At 29.7% G+C, this 20,785-nt stretch overlaps 1 protein-coding gene and 1 long non-coding RNA gene across 2 annotated transcripts in view; one reads left to right on the top strand and one right to left on the bottom strand.

The window, feature by feature from the left end:
- Nucleotides 1-11,908, top strand: part of LOC122268816 (uncharacterized) — a 25,604-nt gene extending 13,696 nt beyond the window's left edge. The window contains exons 2-3 of the long non-coding RNA XR_006224698.2: nucleotides 10,354-10,444; nucleotides 11,723-11,908. This is a non-coding gene — a long non-coding RNA (uncharacterized lncRNA). The remainder of the gene's footprint in view (nucleotides 1-10,353; nucleotides 10,445-11,722) is intronic.
- The window catches only part of LOC107452480 (lachesin), a 174,054-nt gene that overhangs the window by 140,378 nt on the left and 12,891 nt on the right, over nucleotides 1-20,785 (bottom strand). The gene's annotated exons all lie outside the window — the stretch shown is intronic.

The following is a 20,785-nucleotide window of genomic DNA, read 5'->3' as shown; positions in this document are numbered from 1 at the left end:
ATTCTTTATTTCTCTATATATATATTTATATAATTATAATAAAGCGATGGCATGTGCTTTAAAATGTTAAATATATTCTAAAAGGGAAAAAATATTGGTATGTTGTCCCCCTCATTATGTGTATTTAAATAATATTGAATTCATTTTGTCACCATGCTTAAACTTTATACATTTATTGTTAGTTAATTTTAAGATATAAGAATGAATAAATTGAAACTAAGATTTAATGGCATAAGGCCCGAAAGAACAAAGGTTGTAGTTTTTCGGAAAACTGATCAAATGATAAAATACGCACTGCAAATATACCTTAAAAATAAAATACATTGATAAAATAGTATACTGCAAAACAAATACTTTCAAAAGTGTAAAAAAGTAGATGGGATGAAGATTGTATGCATTAGATCAGACTTTTTGGAAAATTAGCGCCGTCTTTGCAAACTAAATGCAACGGCTACCGAAACATATCTATAAACACGCGAGAAAATAGATAACTGTCGCAGGAAAAATATTGAGATTAATTCGGACAGTAGATCAGGTTTATTAAAGCTCTTTTAGCAAACAGAGAATACAGTTGCTCATGTTTCCATCGACAATAGCGAATTGCGATTAAAATGGAAAAAGAAAAGACACGTTAGAATTTTCTAGAGAATACTAAAAAAAAAATTCAATTATGAATAAAACCTTAAATTATACAGCGAATCATCTATTGCTACAGAGAATAGAGTGAACCTCTTTGCCAACTTATAAACGCTTATAAATGGAAAGTGACGTAATAGAATCTGGTATTTAAAATAAGAGTGCCAAACAGCAATTTTTTAAAAAATTAAATTTTATCTATGCATTTTTGTAAAAAAATAAAATAATTAGTTTAATAAATATGCATTTGAAATTTATCATTGAAAATTAGTAATTATACTTATTATATTATTATCAGGGATATAATTATATATTTGTCATCACTATTACACTAGCGAAAACTAAACAGTAATAGCTATAGAAAAATTCTTTAGAGAAGTGAATAATTCTGAAGCTGAAAATTTATTAGAATCTTCAAACGCGAATACCACACTTATGCTCAAAAATATTTTTTTTCACTATTTTAATTGCGATTTCGAGGTCTCCTTTAAAATTTTATATAAATAAATATTGTGATTGAGATCACAAATATTTTTCTCATAACAAAGGTAAAAATTTTATGAATAAATAGGTATACAAATTTGATGAAATTAATAATCAAAATAATCAGATTTTTTTACGAAGTGAAAGTTTCCTTTACGGTAACGAGCATGATCTATCAAAATTCTTTTAAGTTTCAATCTGTCGAGTGATTGTTCCGGATTTTTCCGCATTTATAGATGAATGCTGTTTTAAATAAAAAAGATAATAAACAGTTTTCGCCACATTATTTAATAGACGAAAGTGTGTAACAAGTAAATTACAGTATAATTTCACCCAGAGTCAGTGCTTGAAGGAATAAAAAGGATTCGTAAAGCGTATACATTTATGTTTTTTGGACAGTTCGTATTCAATTTGGTATTAGCCACCCTTTACTTTAAAAGCAAAGCTTTTTCGTAACAAAGAAAAGACACTTAAAATGTACACATTTTATATTGTAAAGTTCCTAAAAGACCCAGTAAAGTACCTAAAACTTATGTTATTTAACAAAATCAATTTTAGAAAAGATGGAGTCTTTAACTCTTTCAAAAAATTGCCACATTATTTACTAAATTGAAAAAAAAATTGAACATCTGTATGCGCTCTTAAAATTTTAAGTGATGATACAAAAATAATTCACGTTTCGCGTTACTATATAACAAGTGCATTTCCTAAGAATTTTCAGGCAAAATAGGGAAACATTTATTTGGTGTTGAAAAAATATTCATCCAAAGCAATTTGCAAATGAATAAATAAAGTAAAAATTCTCAGGACAGTTTTTAAGATTGATACCCCGCTTTCCTGCTGCATTCAAAATTTATTTGTGGAAGAAATGAAGTATGTTTCATGTCAGAGTCAAAATGTATATTGTTTTATCAAGTTTGTGTGGATGACATTTTTAAGGAGAGAAATATGTGGTATCAATTTTATTTCGATAAAGAACAAACAGAGACTTTGCTATTTTTCACCTCAAAAGTCACTATTCATCTCATTTTCTATAAAAATATCAAAGCAAGAAAATAAATATACTATTTAATGATACTATACAGATTAAAAATTTAGAGTTCGTTGAACCAAATCATAGTATCAGGTTTATCCATATTATGGTACTTTTTAAACGTGCTTTCAGCTGTTCTCACACTATTGTGTTTCGACGTTTTAATACTTTTCCGTGATGTCATAGTGGTTATATCACTGAGAATTACTACCGCATTATCGTAATCATAACTTGTGAAAACCGTATAAGAACTGTCATTGTGAAAATCCTTTAGTCTGATTTGTGCTAGCTTGTATTGGAAGTTAGGGAATTCGGCACTATTCTGAATATATCAGTAAAAACGTAAATACACAATTTAACGACAATACACAATTAGAAATTTAGGAGTCTGCTGATGCAAAGCATCGTACTAGGTTTAATCGCTAGGCTTATCATATTTCTTAAACTTGCTTTCGTGATTCTATAGTTCTAACTGTATAAAAATATGGTTCAAGTTTACATCTTAAAAATATTTGCGTTATTTTCAACTTATTACGGATTAAAGTGTCAATATTTAACCGGAATTGCACAATATTTAAATTTCTGAGAATTACTGTCATGTTATAATAATAAAAAATTTTGAAAACCATATGAAAACTGTCATTATGAAAAACCTCCAGAGTGAATGGTACTAGCTTGAGTGAGGAATTAGACCAGTCAGCCATTTTGAATACATCAGTCAAAACATTAATCCATCGTAAAAATATATCAGCATAAACATCAATACTATCGCATTTAAGCTTGCTTTCATCATATTATAGCGCTGACTATACGACAATATGGCTCCATTTAACACCATAGGAGGTTTATACAGTTTTAACCTTATTATGATTTTAATTGTTAATATTTTGCAGTGATTGCACAGGGATTATATCACTGAGAATAATTGTCATATTATCGGAATCTTAATTAGTGAAAAGAAGATAAGAACTGTCAGTGAAAAAAACTTTTAGACCGATTGGTATCAGCTTGAGTGAAAAGTTAGGACAGCGGTACTATTTTAAATAAATTAGGAAAATACCCATTTTAACGAAAATACCCAGGTAGGAGTCGCCTGAACCAAAACATGGTGATAGGTTTATCCGTAATATCATCTTTTTTAAACTTTTTGTTATAATACTATTGCTCACGCTGTACGAAAGCGTGGTTTATCTTAGAGCGATTTAAGCCATTTTCACTTTATTATGGTTCAAGGTGTCAAAATTTAACAATGATTGCACATGATCCGCAATGTCTCAGGGGATAGAGCGCTCGCCTTCCAATGCGGCGAAACAGGCTCGAATCCCAGTCGATACGAATTCTGCATCCGACTAGCACCGACCACAGTGAAATATCCTCAGTGGTAGAAGGATCATGGGTTAGAGTCCCCTTGCCATCAGACTAACAGTGGCCAGTGTTCTCGTGGTCTTCCTCTCCATGTAACGCAAATGCGGGTTAGCTCCATCAAAAAGTCCTCCACGAAGGCAAATTTCTCCCAATACTTAATCCATGAGTTCCCTTGTCTTCTGGATTGAGTTCAAAATTACAAGGCTCCGGAGTTGAACATTAGTAGTCGTAAACACATAAAATTGGGTCGTAAACCCATAAAACTCCACCCTGTCTCTGGCTGATGGATGCTAGTATCTAACGGAAATTAATGCGGCCGGTGCTCAACACTAACTGCATTGCCACCATATTGCCGCTGTTATTGATATTAATGGGCCGTAACCTTTATGCCTTTCTAGGAAGACAACTCTTATTTTGGGAGGGCTTCGTTTTCTTTTCCGATATTATTGATCCACTCTGAAGTGGTTTTACTGAGAATTTAAATGAATCAAATGTGGGCTAAAATGGCGCAGGGCTGATTGTCTAAGAGTGAAACGGGCTCGAATCCCAGTCGATACGAATTCTGCATCCGGCTTGCACCGACCACAGTGCTGACATGAAATATCCTCAGTTGTAGACGGATCATGGGACAGAGTCCCCTTGCCATCAGGCTAACCGTGGCAGGTGTTCTCGTGGTCTTACTCTCTATGTAAAGCAAATGCGGGTTGATATTAGTTGATATTGATATTACTGAGCCGTAACCTCCATGACTTTCTAGGAAGACAACGCTTATTTTGGGAGGACTTCGTTTTCTTTTCCGATATTATTGATCCACTCTGAAGTGGTTTTACTGAGAATTTAAATAAATTAAATGTGGGCTTAAATGGCACAGGGCTGATTGTCTAAGAGTGCATATTTCTTTTTTCTCTAAAAATTCAATTAAATAATCTTAAATATACCTTAAGCATTTATAAGATAGAATTTTATAAAAAATCGAATATTGTGACTATTTTATACACTTTTAGATCAGGTCTCAAAAAAAAAAAATTAAAGCAAGACAAATATTTCCTTTTTTAATCTTTCATTGAATATGCAGTAACACATTCTCCGAAGTCTGCAATCTGCCTTTAGGGCAATCGGAGATTAATTTCACTGTTTAATTCAAACAGTCTTTTCCAATTCAATTTTCTTTTTACAAAGTTTCTGTAACTAATGCCAGCATTCGCTACACGTTAAGCAAGGATATGTGCATTTGTTATTCTATTTTGCGCTGAAATGGAAAAGTAGAGTCGGAAATTAATTCCCAATGGAATGGTTTCTCACCCGCAATCAAATTCTCAGTCGTTGTTTAGCGTTATTTATCAAAGCAGCAGTTTAAACGAAAATTTGGTTAGCTAATAGCATCACTATATGCGAGTTTCGGTCTCCGGCTCATTCGTATGCTTCAGGAAGAGGTGGGCGGGGGAAATGAAAGATAATTTAATTATAGTTCCGATCGTTGAAACGTATCACGAAGCCCAACTCTGAGGAATAGAAGTCAGCTCGTTAATACTAAATAAGCAGGGATCCTTTTCAGGTACCCGGATGAATTCATCGCCGTTTTAGATTACTGAGGACGTGTAGATTTCGTCACAGCTCTGTGAGTCCATGTTATTGTTCCATTTAGGAAGTGTCTGGATGGTTTGTTCCATCACGTCAGTTGTGGTCAAACGCTGACCTAGCCCTTGAGGGCACAGGGAAACGAAAAGTCAACAGGGAATTTCCTGAGTTGAAGAATTCCCTAATTTTAATCACGGAGTAGTTCTAGCGGAGAAATTCCTACAAACTCATTAAAGAAGGATTACAGAAACATGATGTATATTGTTTGGATACATTGAAATTCTTTCAGACAGGGAATGTTGCTATTGATTAAGTAATCATAAATGTTTGGACGCGCGAGTTTCGTAAAATGTAGCCATTAAAATAGGATTTTTAAGTTTGTGATTGTGTACAATACCCAATGAAAATTAAAAATAGTTTTCGAAAATAAACTATGCATGGTTTGAAGTTATTATCCCAAACAAATTTCCATGGGGTTTAGAAATGCATTATTGGTTTTATCGGTTATATAAAATCAATAAATGGGAGAGAAAAAACTTTTTATAGCTTAGATCTACAAGCTAAAGGGACATTGATATTAATTTTGTTTTAAAAATATTTTATTCTCTAAAACTACTTTTAAATACAGGTTCAACTTTTCAATTTTGAGTTTACGTTTTAAATACATGTTCTTGCAGGCATTCTTTCATCGTTATATAGTTTGTTGTATCCTATATTGTATATGTCCCAATTGTTTGTATTCCTAGCGTCTATACGAGGGGTATCATTGCTCTGGCAAATCTAATGCGTGCATAAAACAATTTAAATTTATTGCTAATTATTATTGTTGCCTTTGAACTGCTGATGACACGCGTAGACTTTTTTTCTGTACCCAAGGAGTGTTTTTTTCTTCTTCTACATAAAATTTGAATATCATTAAAGTATAAGAGAAAGTTTCCTTGAATTTTCTACTCATAAAAAGCATTAAGACATTCTAATGTACTCTCTGCCACCGAAACATATCTTTCCATACACCAAATATCGAAAATTTACTATTCAAACAAATTTCAGATTATTTTCAAGTTTTTTGGACTACTTTCAATATCTGTAATTTATAATTATAAATTTACTTTTCTTCTTTATAAGACTCACCAACATAATTAAAACTGCATAGCGTTATTAAAAATATTTAATGAATGGGAGTAACTTCAACCGTATATAATACTTCTTATTTTAAATATTTTGAAAGAAATCAAATTCATGCGTAGAGAAAAAGTAAAAATAATTTATTATCAGGAATAAATTCTGTCACATCAGCTTTTTTTCAGAATCAGCAGCTTGAGTAAAATAAAGATATAAACTAAAACGTAGGAAAAATTGTTTACAAAAATAAATTGAACTCTTTGATTCACTTAAGTGCAGGAATGACTCAAACAAATCTTAAACTTACTCTTTTGTTGAATATAATAATAGCAGTTAAAAATAAATAAAGCGACCCAAAGCTAGAAATGTACTATAATTTTTTAAAAGAAGTAAAGTATTTTTGAAATTATTCCACAGTAAACTGTAAATATTTTTTAATGCAATCTCAGCTGTAAAATTACTCTAGTTTTCTTGCTGTTGCCATGAAACAATTTTTATAAGTAATCTTTAGTTGTAATTTAGTTGTATAATTTATTCAAATACACCTTGTGATGCCACAATAATCATTACATATTTCCTACCTTTTAACATTTCTATAATTACTGAAACTTATTTTTCTAATTGCTATTAATAAATTATATTTAAATTAAATCTATTAGTCAGTTTTTTTATAAAAGCGATCATAAAATATTTTATTCCTTTTTTATAGATCAATATAACGGCTAATTTTTTTTTCAATACTAATGTAAACTCATTAATTCACTGTCGCTTCTAATCGAAAACAAAAATCTATTTATAACTCAATATTATTTAGATTCTTACTGCAAATATGTTTCAGTTACATGGTTATACTAATTCTCACAGTCTTGTTGACGATTCGTGATCACCTAATATTTTCAAACCTAATATTGATTTTGGGGGGTTGGCTTTATTATGGCAGTGTTATCTTTCGATATTTCAACTACCTTGGATTAAATATATGTTTTTTAGAATTTTTGTTTGAACCTTAATGAGCATGAGAGTTATGAAACCGGCTGTTCTTAAAACATGTTTCAAAAGCTTAAAAAACGAACGATAAATCCAAAAGCTAAGGCGAACAACACAGGAGATGCAAATTGACTTTTGTGTTGTTATACATTTCACAGAAAAATCGGTTAAATTAAAATTTGTTTTATTGTTATTTTACCATATTCAATAAAAACTGGCCAATAACCATGAAAAGATTATATTTAAAATGTAAATTGTGAGACGAATTGTTTATTGACTGTTTACAGCTAATATTGTCAAGCAACCAGAATTTTTTTCAGTGCCAATCAGACTCCTCTAATGAAGAAACTTATTTACTCGCAATATGGTACATACTATTGCTGAGAGGACTAGCATTTCGACTTCACGACCGGCTAAACGGGGACTTGATTCCCAGTATTAAAACTGCAATGTTCCCTCTATTCCTTACACACATGAAGAATTTATTTAATTGTTATTTTACCTTATTCAACAAAAACTGGCCAATAACCATAAAAAGATTATATTAAAACTCTAAATTGTTAGAAAAATTGTTTATTGACTGCTTACAGCTAATATTGTCACACAACCAGAATTTCTTCAGTGCCAATCAGACACCTCTAATGAAGAAACTTATTTACTCGTAATAGGGTACATACTATTGCTGAGAGGACTAGTATTTCGACTTCACGAACGGCTAAACGGGGATTTGAATCCCAGTATTAAAACTGCAATATTCCCTCTATTCCTTACAGCATGAAGAGTTTTTATATTAAAACTCCCCAATCGTTGACCCTGGACTCTATGAATATGAAATTATCAATCGCGCATAGATGGCAGCACCATAGAGCTGCTTAGCACTAAAAACGTCTTTTATTACTCATTCATCACTATAAATGGATCGCTGGTTACTTATGCCACACTCCACTGTTTACATTAAAAATTTCAACCAGAACCCAACTCCAATGTCCATTGTCTGACTCTTGTGTCAATGCAACTATTCATTTATAGAAGAAAGTTTTAGATTAATATAATTGCATATTTCTGATTACTGTAATTTACAAACTGTAGAAATTTTGCAGTTCCTTCACCACCAAAATCATGTATCAGAATCGGCAAAATCCTCCCAGTCTTCAAACTGCATTTTTTTTAAAATTTCAGCTGCTTATTTTTAGCCGGGTTAATAAATAATATTTTCTTAAAACCTATTTTTATCGTTATTATTTGGTGTCATCCCGTGTCTTACAGAACTACCTTCTTTTTAGAAAAAGAAATATTATAACCTTTCCCCATCGTTTTTAAGTCAAGTATTAAGTCATGCATGGTCTAAGTATTATACATAAAAACTAATATATCTCTTCTTAGCTTCAATACGGAAGACATTAAGCTACCCTTACTTTATTCAGATTCTAATAAAAAAAATCGAATTGCAAAAGCAACTCTTTCCAGTGTATACAACTTGCTACTCCCGATGGATATAAAGTATGGAATATATGCCCTTTTTTATATTATAGGTCAAAGCAACATTTTTTGAAAACAACTCTAGTTGGTTGTTGACTTACTAGCTTCTTTTTATTCATGCATAAATGTCAGCTGTTTGTAAGAGAAATCTGAAATGAAATTTCTTAGAAAATGTTGAAGAAGTTATTTATATATTTGTACATGAATACCTAAATTTTATTTTTAAAAAATGCTATATATGTTTCCTTATTAAAAATGTGGCGTATTATGTATGGGACTAAAACAGTTTACTTATAATGCTTTGCAACGACAAATATTGTTAACCCACTCACCATTAAAAGTTACTTAAATGTCTAAGATGAGATTATTTTAATCCTATCTGTAATGTACGATATTTTTTATTATATACATGGTATATATGTATATTTATGCGGCATTTGGCATATATTTTTATTATTATGAATCAGACTTCCTTTTGGAACTGGGGAAGTAATTAAGAATAAATATAGTTTTTATGTAATAGTTTTTAATTATAAATATAGTCAATAAAGCTCTTTGTCTTTACTAATTAAAATTAATATGTATGAATAAAAATATATTTAACATATCATGATGGTAGAGAGGAAACAAAGAAAAGAGAGGAAAAAACATATAGTTTATTAGTAAAGTAGTAGTTTAATGTTATTTAAATTACCAATCAGGATTTGCCAGCTTTAAAGTTATCAAAAAAAACTATTTCAATCAAAATATAATTTTTTTTAAAGCTAAAATAATTAATCCAAGTGAGATATAAACCATTCCGAATGATATATGATCATAGTTACATGTCGTTGATAATTTTTTTTATTTAATTTTTATTGTAACAAGCATTCTGCATTCATTTTATTAAAATTCTTTTACTTAAAATCATAATAGTTATATAATTTATTTCGAAGTGATTTATGTTTCTTTTTTAAAAAAGTATCGACTTTGAAAAAAATAAACAATGATGACTGAGAAGCAATCATGAGAGACGTTAAACGAAGCGAGGGAAAAACAAAACCTCCCAATTGAAAAAACAAATTCCTAGTTTGCAGTTTTCATTCACTCTGTGATTCTTAGGGCTACAGGTTAAAGTATTTATTCTTATTAAAATATAAATTTAATATAGCATCTGAAAATTTAAAGAATTGAACAGAAGAAGATTAAGCTATTCAGGAGATTAAAACGGAAATCTGTTTTAAGAAATGAATAAGTGTGAATCTGAAATATAAATAATTATACAAGGACATAATTAGTGTTTAAAATTTTTAGCATGTCTCAAGTGAAGAAATAAATAGAAACTGAGTCTTACAGGTTTGCAAAATTATTGTTATGTGACAATCAGAAACCTGTCTTAGCAAGAATTAATATCTAATCTATAACAGTTATAAAACAAATTATTCTAACATATATCTTAATAGAAGTAATAACGACTAATTTTGAGTATTGTCACAATAACTTTTTGCAAATTTGAATGATTATAACACCGCATTATTTTCCCATCAGCACGATAAAATAAACATGATTTTTTGTTGCAGATATTTGGCAACGGAAAGATTTGTTTTGGCTGTCGATTCTCTTTCTTAGTAGAAAGAGGACAAAGAGTTTGTGGCTTCTTATCAGATTTATAAGGATCTTTTCATTTCCAGGGACAATACCCCGTGGCACTTTACAAAGCTATTTCTTTCAAAGAAGCAAACACATCACACCAAGAAAAAATATCTGAATAGGTCGATAAAAGTAAGAAACATTCAAGATAATGACTACCAAAAAATTTTTTTATTTCATATTTTTTATTGTACTTTTATTACTATTATAAGTTAATATTTATTTATTTTGACTCATAAATCATATAATCATCAAAGCTAAGATAACAATGACACTTGGTAAAAAAATGTAAAAATAGTTTCTTACAAGAATATTAATCATTTTTTAAGGATAAATTTATATTTTTTAGGCCACAATAGTAACTAATGGCTTGGGAATAATACATATGTTATATATTCGAACAATTGTGTTAACACCTCTTGTAAGATATATGAAAGCATAAAGAGTAAACAGTTCAAATGTAAAAATGTTAAGTAATTAGAAATTATTAAGTAATTTTCGAAGAAATTTTTTGAATGTTGTAGCAATTTATTTAATTATTAGGATTGTATTCAAGTCTCTTTTTAAAGGAAGAACACATTCGTAAATAATAATATAATAGCTCGTGATAATCTGTAATTCTATTAGATTGGATCGTATGTTGAGTTTGATTGTACAGAATCCAGAATAGGCTATTCAACGCAAAACTTAAGCGAAATTGCGTGTTCTAAGTGGACGTGTTAGGCAGTGCTGATCTGATTATATATTTAATAATATTAGCGAGATGTGATTTCTGCTCCAGGCTCACACCGACCACAGTGCTGACGTAAAATATCCTCAATGGAAAATGGATCATGGTTACTCCCCATACTGTTGGAGTAACCATGACATGTTTTTGTCATTTTCCTTCCCATATAACGAAAATAAGAGATAGTACTATCACAAAGTCTAGCATGAAGACTAGTTTGTCCCAATGCTTGATCCAGGAAATTCCTTGTCTTCTGGATTAGGTTCAAAATTACAAGGATACAGAATTGATAGTCGTAAACTCAGACTTGGGTTAGCTGGTAAATGCCGGATATAAAACGGATATGAATAGGATATTGGGGTATAACCATTCCTTGTTTGCTTGAAGTAGAAACAATCATCCGAGATAATAATAGTTTTGTACTGAAAGCTATGATTATAAACTTTGAGATTTTCATCTTTTTTTTTCTTGTTTTATTCCAGCAAAATTTGAACAGATTTTATTCCAACAAAACAGTTGCTATTTTATTTTATATAAAATTATATATATATAAAATTATTTTTAAAAAAATTACAGAACACAATTTTAATACATTAAAGTGAGCATACTATATTTTAATGAAATAAGGATACTTTTTCCTTTCCATTTCTGATTTAAAACTAATAATGCGTCCTTTTCATTAGATTTGGACACTCGACATGCCATGGTGAAGACAGTAATGTCTGCTGTAGAGAAAATTGCGTCACTGAATTTAGCAAGCGAATCTAATTTCTCACCAAGGTGAAATAAACTTTATTCTTCAATCTGAAGTGGCATTTGTTGTTTTAACCGAAATAAACCAGCTGAACTGATTCTTTTACAAGGTTTTAAAAAGAGGGCAGAAATAAATGGTTAAGATTCGATAGACGAAATAGTTTGTAATGAACGCATCACTATGATTGTTTTTATTAAACGAATGTCTTTAAAGTTGTTTTGTTCAGAACAAAATTATCAAGTTTTTATTTTTTATTTTTCTTATTCGTTTATTTTTATGGTATTCATGTAAACTTTTAAAAGTATTTATGTCCTTATTTGATATCGTTTTCTTACCTATTGTTTTTAATGAAAAAATGATAAAAAATAAGTAAAAAAAAGCTTTCCAAAACAAATAACGATAATTCGAGAAACGAATACTATTTAATGAAACATTTCCCCTTACTATTCTAAATGAGTTTTTATTTTTTAATTATAATATATTTCGTTTTAAAAAAAATAAGCAGAAATGAACTTGAAATATATATCGCTGAGTGTAATGTTGTATGGAAAGGAAATAATTTTTAAAAGCATGAACGCATTCAGTTGGATAATTGTTGATTTCCTGATTTAAAACTATTATAAAAAACAGATGCTTATTAAGCTTTATATTTAAAAATATTTTTTTTTGAAACGCGCTTAAAATACATCTAAAAAAACCTAAAATGCTTATAAGAAGCTGTTGAAAGCTGTTACGATTTTGCTTGAAAATAATTGTATTTATACCTTATTTTTATGAAACTTCTTTAAATTAATTTTCTTATTGAATGCTTCAGAAGTTTCATTAGAAGTTGTTTTAGAGACTCAAATACCTCTACATAAAACAATAAAAGTGCACTGATTTAATTCCAAGCAAATGTAGCAAAAATTACGATTTAACTCACTAGAACGAGTACAACAATAAATTTTAGATTCTTCTAACAGTCGTTATTTTCTTTAACTTTTCTATCAAATTTAACTAAATTATTTCCGTTTATAAAATAACTGAAATAAAATATTCCTGAAACGAACATTTAAATAACAGTAACAACAGTTATTCAAAATAATCTTGTTGTGTAATGAATTAAATTTATAATGGCTGGTGAGCCACTTCACGTGTAGGTTTTTCTTGCTCTGAAGATCACCGGAGATATTATATTAGAGTAAATTCCAATCAATAACAAAAATATTTGTTACGTTATCGTATTATTAATATTAGTTCCGATTTCATAAATGTTAAACATATTCATCATAACTGAGTGCATATTTTACAATATTTAAATTCTGATTAAAATCAAGTCAAGGCATTGATTTTATTTCATTCGTTTACATTTGTTAATATTTTCCTCATATTCAAGTATGCATAATTTGTATATATTCAATTATTTCTGAATCAGTAATATTCTAAAAAAAATTATACAGTTTTATCAATATCGGATTTCGATTGTAATAATAAAATTTTCAGCTTTCAATTACAATTAACACGTTCGCATGGTTACAAAAAATATTGCTTAGTCAATTAATTTCGATGATATGTGGAAATATTAAATTTGACAATATTTATATAATTTTGAATATTGAATTTGATAATATTTGCTATTATATTGCACTACTATTTACATCAGAGTTCATTATTTTGATCAAATTAAATCCAGTGGTGACAAAATCTCTGATACCCCATGGCTAAGTATTGGCGTTTCGCACTCTCTGCCACAGATCCGAGGTAGTGTCGTCGGAACGGACAAAGTTGACTCTGCCTTTTATCCCTTCAGTGGATCGATAAAATAAGTACTAGACATACTTAAGGGTTAAACACTGGGGCCCTATGTGGGGCTTTTGCCCTATTTGGAATATCACGCGCTGAATTTATTTTGAATGTATGGTGAATATATGGCTGAATATATGGTTTTGGCACACACACGATATATTTTATAAATATTTGTCAATATTGAATATTAAAATGAAAGAAAAGTTGCAGATAGGAATTTGAACCTCGAATATTTCACTAGCAAATGTCAATAAAACTTATTTTTTTCAATAAATTAATGCCAATAAATAAATTTTTACATACGATAATTATTAACTATCTCTCCACCTTGCCCATTAACTCTTGTTGACAGGTTCTTGCAGGGTAAAATAACTTTTTTTTCGAAATAAATTGTGAAAAACTGCTTCCAACCTCGTAATTATAATTTTAAGATGCGTCCTTCAATTTTTAAGTAATAAATTTGTTTACATCTCTGCAGTTTTCCAAATTTTATCCTTTGAGTAGTAGCTTTTAATTAAAGTTTAATTACGTAATATGAAAGAATAGTTCGTTATGAAACAATTCACTAAACTAATTACCCATCATTAATTTATAGGCCATCCGTCGCATCCTCACAAATTCAAAAACATTTGTTAAACTTCTTCAAACGCTAGATAAAACTCGAAATAAAAAGAGATTTGATATCCAGTTCCTTTTTTTATTGGTTTAATTTCTTGCACTTCATTCGTCGTTCCTCGAAGTATTTCACACGCATTCAGGGTGAAAAGATTCTTAAATTGAAGCGTGCTGTGTCTTCGGAATTCGATAGCTGCATCTCACTTTTATGACGATGCTTCTGTCCGTCCGGCCTCCTTTTCTTCCAACATCGGACAACTTCCCCACTTCTTAAATAGACTATTGGATAAGCATGGCTTTTTTTTCTTCCTTATTTCGTACCATCAACCCTATTCCAGGATAAATCCGCTTTTTACTTGAAAACCGTTGAAGGGGAATAAAAAGTGGTAAGAAAAAAACGGAAATAAAAGATTGTGAATAGGGAGAGAAGGAAAATAAATACACGTAATATATCTATAAAAAGAAGGAGGAGAAAAGAGTAGGAGAAAAAGCAGATATCTCCTACTAGGAGTACTCGGGTGCTATTGCAAGATGGGAACATGTGATTGTAGAAGATTCTCCTTGCTGATAGAGGGGAGGAGTTCTGCTGAACCCTGTTCAAACCAGGAATCGAATGAAACCGGCAGACTAAGAAATAAAAAAGTATATATCTTGAGAAGATGGTTGAAGAGAAAAAGATCGGGAAAAAAGCAAGAAAAGGGGTACGGGGATAAGAAAAATGAGGATGGAGAGCGGGATTGAAGAGCGGCGGGACCACGACTCGGGTATATCTCTCTCTGTTACAAGGACTCAATGATTGGTCTCTTTCTCAACTTCTGAACATATAGTAGAGGAAAGTATGGACGAAATAAAAAACGCGTCTTTTTTGAAGATGAGAGGCTATACTTTTTTTTTATTCTAAAAGACAGGAATAGTAAGAACAAGCTCAAGAAAGGAACTTTCATACTTTTATAGCCATATTTATTCGCAGTCGTTCTTATGCCACAATACCCCGTGTTCCTGTTGGGATCTGGGAATGTAACTCGGTATAATTATGGTCTTTCTGAAAGAACTAGTACACAATATTTTGGAAAACTTAAAGATCTATATTTTGAATCGGAAAGTCTGGAAAAGTAGCAGACCAGTAATCATAGGATATTTTCGAATATTTCTTTTGTTTACTTGGAAAAATTTCCTCGATATCTTGCCAAGAGAAAATTTAGTAACTGTCATTATTTATTTTTGAATTCAGAAAAATTTTGCATACATTGTTCAAAATTTTCTGTTACTTAATATATTTTTTATAATTTTTTTTAATTTTTTTAAATTCATAACTGTCACGAACAGCCGATCCAATTTTGAGTTTTCTACAATCAAAGTTTAACTCCATATCCTTGTAATTTTGAACTAAATACCGGAGACGGGGGAATTCCTTGCTCAAGTATAGGTGAAATTTACTTTAGTGGAGGCAGCTCGCATTTACGTTACACAGAGAAGAAAACCTCGAAAGCCCCCATGGTTAGACTAACAATAAGGAAGGGTCGATGGAATAAGAGCAACTAGACGTTGTCTTTGTATTAATCAAATATTCTCTGAATTCACTCTTAGTATAAAGAATATAAATCCCATGAGTAACTACCAGTTTTCTGCACATTGTTTACTGAATCATTAAGGATGGGGCCTTTTGGAAACCTCTCGTTTTTTTTCCCTGCTCCATAATTTAAAAAAAAATATTAATTTACCAAAAGTAATGAGAATTTCTTAATTTCCATTATTTGATGCAACATAAGCGCATTTTCAATCTTCCAAGTGTCAGTCTTTTAGAAACGTAAATGTAGAACCGTATGCCTAGAATGATGGAAAGGGGCTGAGTGACCCCTAAGATATTTTTGTAGGTTTCTCTTAACTCCAGATAGGATCGGATATAAGTTACCCAAAGGTATAAGGTACTATAGTTTTAATAAAAAAAACGAGCGCATTCAAACTAGTCTTCAGTAATTATTTGTAGAATAAATCACAATGGTTTAAAGTCAGTAAAGTAAAAATGACTATCAAATATTTTCGCTTAAATCAAATATTTTCGTTAACCAAACCAAATAAAATACCACAGGATTTTGAAGTTAGAGCCTCTAATATATTTTTTTTATTAAATTAATCATGGTTATATTTTCATATTCTAAATGTCTAATTGATGTACTCACAAACAATTTGAGAAGAGTAGCGCTCTCCCCATCAGACTTTTTAGATAAATAGAAATGTGCAGTTTCTCAAGAGCTAAATTACTAAAATATTTTCTGGTGCTTAGACTTGTTCAATTCATTGGCGGCCGTCATTTTTCTTTTGAGTTTAATGTCATTTTTTATTTATTTTCCGTACATAAATCCATTGAGAAAGTGATGTTATATAAAAAAAGGAACACGTAAGAAGTATAAGGATGGAAGGCAAGATTGAAAAACAAGTGACTGTGAACCTGGCATCTCCATCAAAAATATTCTAAATTACTATATTTTTCTCCAGCCTTAAATTTTCTATGTATGATGGACTTTTCATACATCGGTTCAAAGTTTTCAACGTTTGGTTATAATATTGAGCACTGTAACATTCAGCTTGAAATTTACCTAGCAATTAAAAGACCTTTTGGATCAAGTATTGCAAGAACTTGCCTACGTATTAAAGCTAACCAATATTTGTGGTACATTGATAGGGAAACCACAAAACTCTCCAACGTAATAGTAACTTAATAGTAACGATAGGTTAATTTTTAGGGAACGGTCGTAAAAGTGCCTATTTTGCCCAATACACGTATTTGATTAGTGCTGACATCTAGTTTAAAATAAACTAACTATCTACAGTTACCTTGAAAATATCCTGGTTCTGTCATCTGGTGTGTGAAAGTAGAAATAAAATGTTTTCCGGGCAAAAGAAATGAATTAGTTTTATTCCTATTGGCACGCTTCTGGTGAACACTCCAGCCCGGAAATTTCACGGGAGCGAGAAATAGAGGGTGAAACTCACCCCATCATTTTCACGGGGGCGAGAAGGAAAGGGTTAATCTATTAGCAAGTTCAGTCTAGCCCATGATCTGCCTACCACTAGGAATATTTTGTATTGACACTCACGTCAGTACAACAAGAAAGCAGTAAAAGAATTGCTCAGCCACCGTTTGATCTGAACCTGGGTTTTTAATTGGAATGGGTGTCGCTTTTTCTTGAATAATTCAGGCAAAATTACCATTATTTATCTAATTTATAAATCATATCTCGGATCTATTTTTATTTTCAGATCTGTATTATTTTCAGATATAATTTTGCTTCGTTATTAAAAGGTAAAATAATAAAAAAAAATAGTTACAAACAAAGCAAGTCCTGTTAAGTAACACGTGTCAAATTTTAATTTAATAAAGAGACCCCAAATTCCTATTGAATTAACAATTTAAAAATACTGCATCTGTGGTAAGCGCTTCAGTATACAAATGTTAAAATCGGTTAAAAAAATTGTAAGCTAAACATATTTAAGATTGCGTCGTATAAAGCTATATCCTTGAGAATCATGCATTTCAGAGTTCGGATATCGATTTATGGAGTAATTTAATAAAAACAAATACTATATTAATACTCTCTCTAACGGAAGAGATCAAAATTGCAAGGGGCATCGGATTAAATTGTAAGGGATCGGAGCGGATTGATCCTTCTCAAAAAATTATTATGCAAATTTAGAAAAGTTTAGATTATACGATACTTCTCAATAAAGTTTTTAGAGGTTTAAGGAACCTACAATAAATTATAAATAGAAAATAGCGCTTTTGAACACCCTATATTAAAAATTAAGGAAACTAATTTGCAATTAGTAACAATTATTTTAGTTATTATGTGCGATTATCGCACAAAATTTCAACTATTTATGGATCAATGGGCATTTATATTAAAAAACTAATTTTTTTGTTCTAAGTTTTTTTTGCTCAAAATTTAGTTATATTCAACAAAATTAAGCAAAACTCTTGTAGCAATTAAAAGTTATTAACAAAATTATTGATATTCTTAAGATATGAGCAATTAAAATAGTTCTTCACATGCGTGGAAAAAATAGTACTTTTTTTTCTGCATTTTGCAGAGAATCGTATTTTGCAGCTCAAAAAGAATGTCCGATTTTATAATTTTAAAAAATTAAAAAGTTTCAAGCAATTTTCTAAGTAGTTATTTTACTTCTTTAAAAGAAACTAAAGATGATAAGGGATTTTTCGCAACTTTCAATTTGTACTATTAAACAAGATATATTAAAAATGACAACGGCACTGTTTGGGATTATCCTCCTAAAAAGCATTTTTTCTTTCACATGTTTTCATTCCTTATGCAATCATATTTCAGTATAAAAACATTTATTACAAGGTATTATCATTTTTTATTTAATTTTGTCTTATGATACAAAAAAGATGTGTCGAAAACCCCTTATTATTTTTTTCTTTTTAAAAGTAAAAAATAAAAAAAAACTGCTTAGAAAATTGCCTGAAACTTTTGAAATTTTTANCAACTGTTTGGGATTATCCTCCTAAAAAGCATTTTTTCTTTCACATGTTTTCATTCCTTATGCAATCATATTTCAGTATAAAAACATTTATTACAAGGTATTACCATTTTTTATTTAATTTTGTCTTATGATACAAAAAAGATGTGTCGAAAACCCCATATTATTTTTAGTTTCTTTTTAAAAGTAAAAAAAAAANAAAAATAAAAAAAAACTGCTTAGAAAATAGCCTGAAACTTTTGAAATTTTTACGATATACAAATCGAATTTTTTTTCATTAGATGCCAAACACGATTCACTACAAAATTAAGAGAATATATATATATATATATATATATATATTCTCTTTTCAATATTACGATATTCTCTTAAGCAATAAGTCACTGTAAAACAGTTTTTTTCCTAATTTCTTCTTTATTTTCTCCATGTAATAATGGTTTTCAAATAGTGCACAAAATCTTATTTCATCAACTACTGTTATTTTTTCATTTTATGATTACGCCATTTTTCCATTTTCCAAATCTTAAATATTTTAAGAAAAGAAAAACCTTTTCTGTACAACTACGCAATAAAAGAGTTAATTTTATGTAGTTTTCTCTTTCTTCCATTTTACTGAACAATGCGATAACATTCAAAAGTATTAATAAACACGTGCATGTGATAAAAATTCTAAATATTTAATTTAATTCCATTACACTATTTAATTATTCGAAGATAAATTTTATAGTGCGAAATATCTTAACAAAGTATACTCTGCAGGATTCAATGTTCAAATCCTATTACTCAGAAGTGTTTTCAAAATCAATTCAGGTAGTAGCCTTTTAATTGCGATATTATTGAATACCTTTGACTACATTATATCATAAATAATGTACTTATAACTCATAGAATTTACAAATACGGTGCTAGCACTTCAATCAGAATAGTAATTTAGCCAGGGTTAAAGAGCTTCCACCTGGGCTTTGAGTGCAGCTCAGAGCAATTTAGAGGAATTTAATGTGGGAGCTAAGTTAAATCTTCCGAAGGCGCCTTTAGTTAATCTGTAGGGAATAGATGCTTAGGCGCGATTCAACAGTGCCTTTCTGGTAAGGGTATTCTCGCTTAGCCTTATGCCTAGAACCAAGCAATTACAGTTTAAGTAAGTTAGTGGTAAGGTGTACAGAGTTATGTGAGTTTATCTTAAGTTAATTCGTGAGATTTACTCGCATGTAAGCATATAATGTTAATTATATAAATTAAAACTATTTTAAACATTATCTCATCGCTTAATCGCTTTAAAAATTTTGTTAAAATATTTATGAAACCTATTAAGAACGATATCGCCGAGGTTAAAAAACCATTCTAGGCTCACCAAAGTCTGATCAGAAACCAATGTCTGAATACCATTCCTGATATATTGATAGTTTATTTTTGATTTATTTATATTTAGGTAAATTTTTACGATTGTTGATGTTTTATTTATTATTTATAAGTTATCTATTCAAAGATAGTTAATTTAAACAATTCATTTTAACTATCACTAATTTATAAACAATAATTTTTTTTAAATAAAAATTATAGGTTTTTTTAATATTTCAAAATTCAGCTCTTTCATTTAGTGTGATTTGTATAGTATAAACTAAACCTTAAAATATTAATTGAGAACTTAATTTTTGCACTCACTAAACAAATTAATAACAATGTATGAATTAATATTTTGTTTACGTTTTTTAACTGTAAAAAATAATAATTAAAAAATTCCATATTAAATATGCTTTAACCATATATTATTAAACATAAATAATAATATTATATTAAATATATACTAAATATCGATAATAAATTCTATATTAAACTAATTAAAAACGATTTATAAATTAATTATTTAATCAACAAGTATTGCTTAACATCTAAATTCATTCATGCTAACATGTTTAATAAGGATATTCAAGGACCCTAATAACAAAAGTAGATTAAAAATGTTAAAATCTCTCCCTAAGATGAGAAATATAAAAAAAACTGGAAATGAATATCTTTAGTCCTGCAAGTTATGAAAATAACTTCGTTTTTCAGTTTTTCAGAATTATATTTTCGACTAGGTCGATTATTATAT

The sequence above is a fragment of the Parasteatoda tepidariorum genome, chromosome 3, assembly GCF_043381705.1.
Source record: "Parasteatoda tepidariorum isolate YZ-2023 chromosome 3, CAS_Ptep_4.0, whole genome shotgun sequence".
NCBI lineage: Eukaryota > Metazoa > Arthropoda > Arachnida > Araneae > Theridiidae > Parasteatoda > Parasteatoda tepidariorum.
The sequence above is the reverse complement of the archived record's forward strand: the minus strand, read 5'-3'. Positions and strand labels throughout refer to the sequence as shown.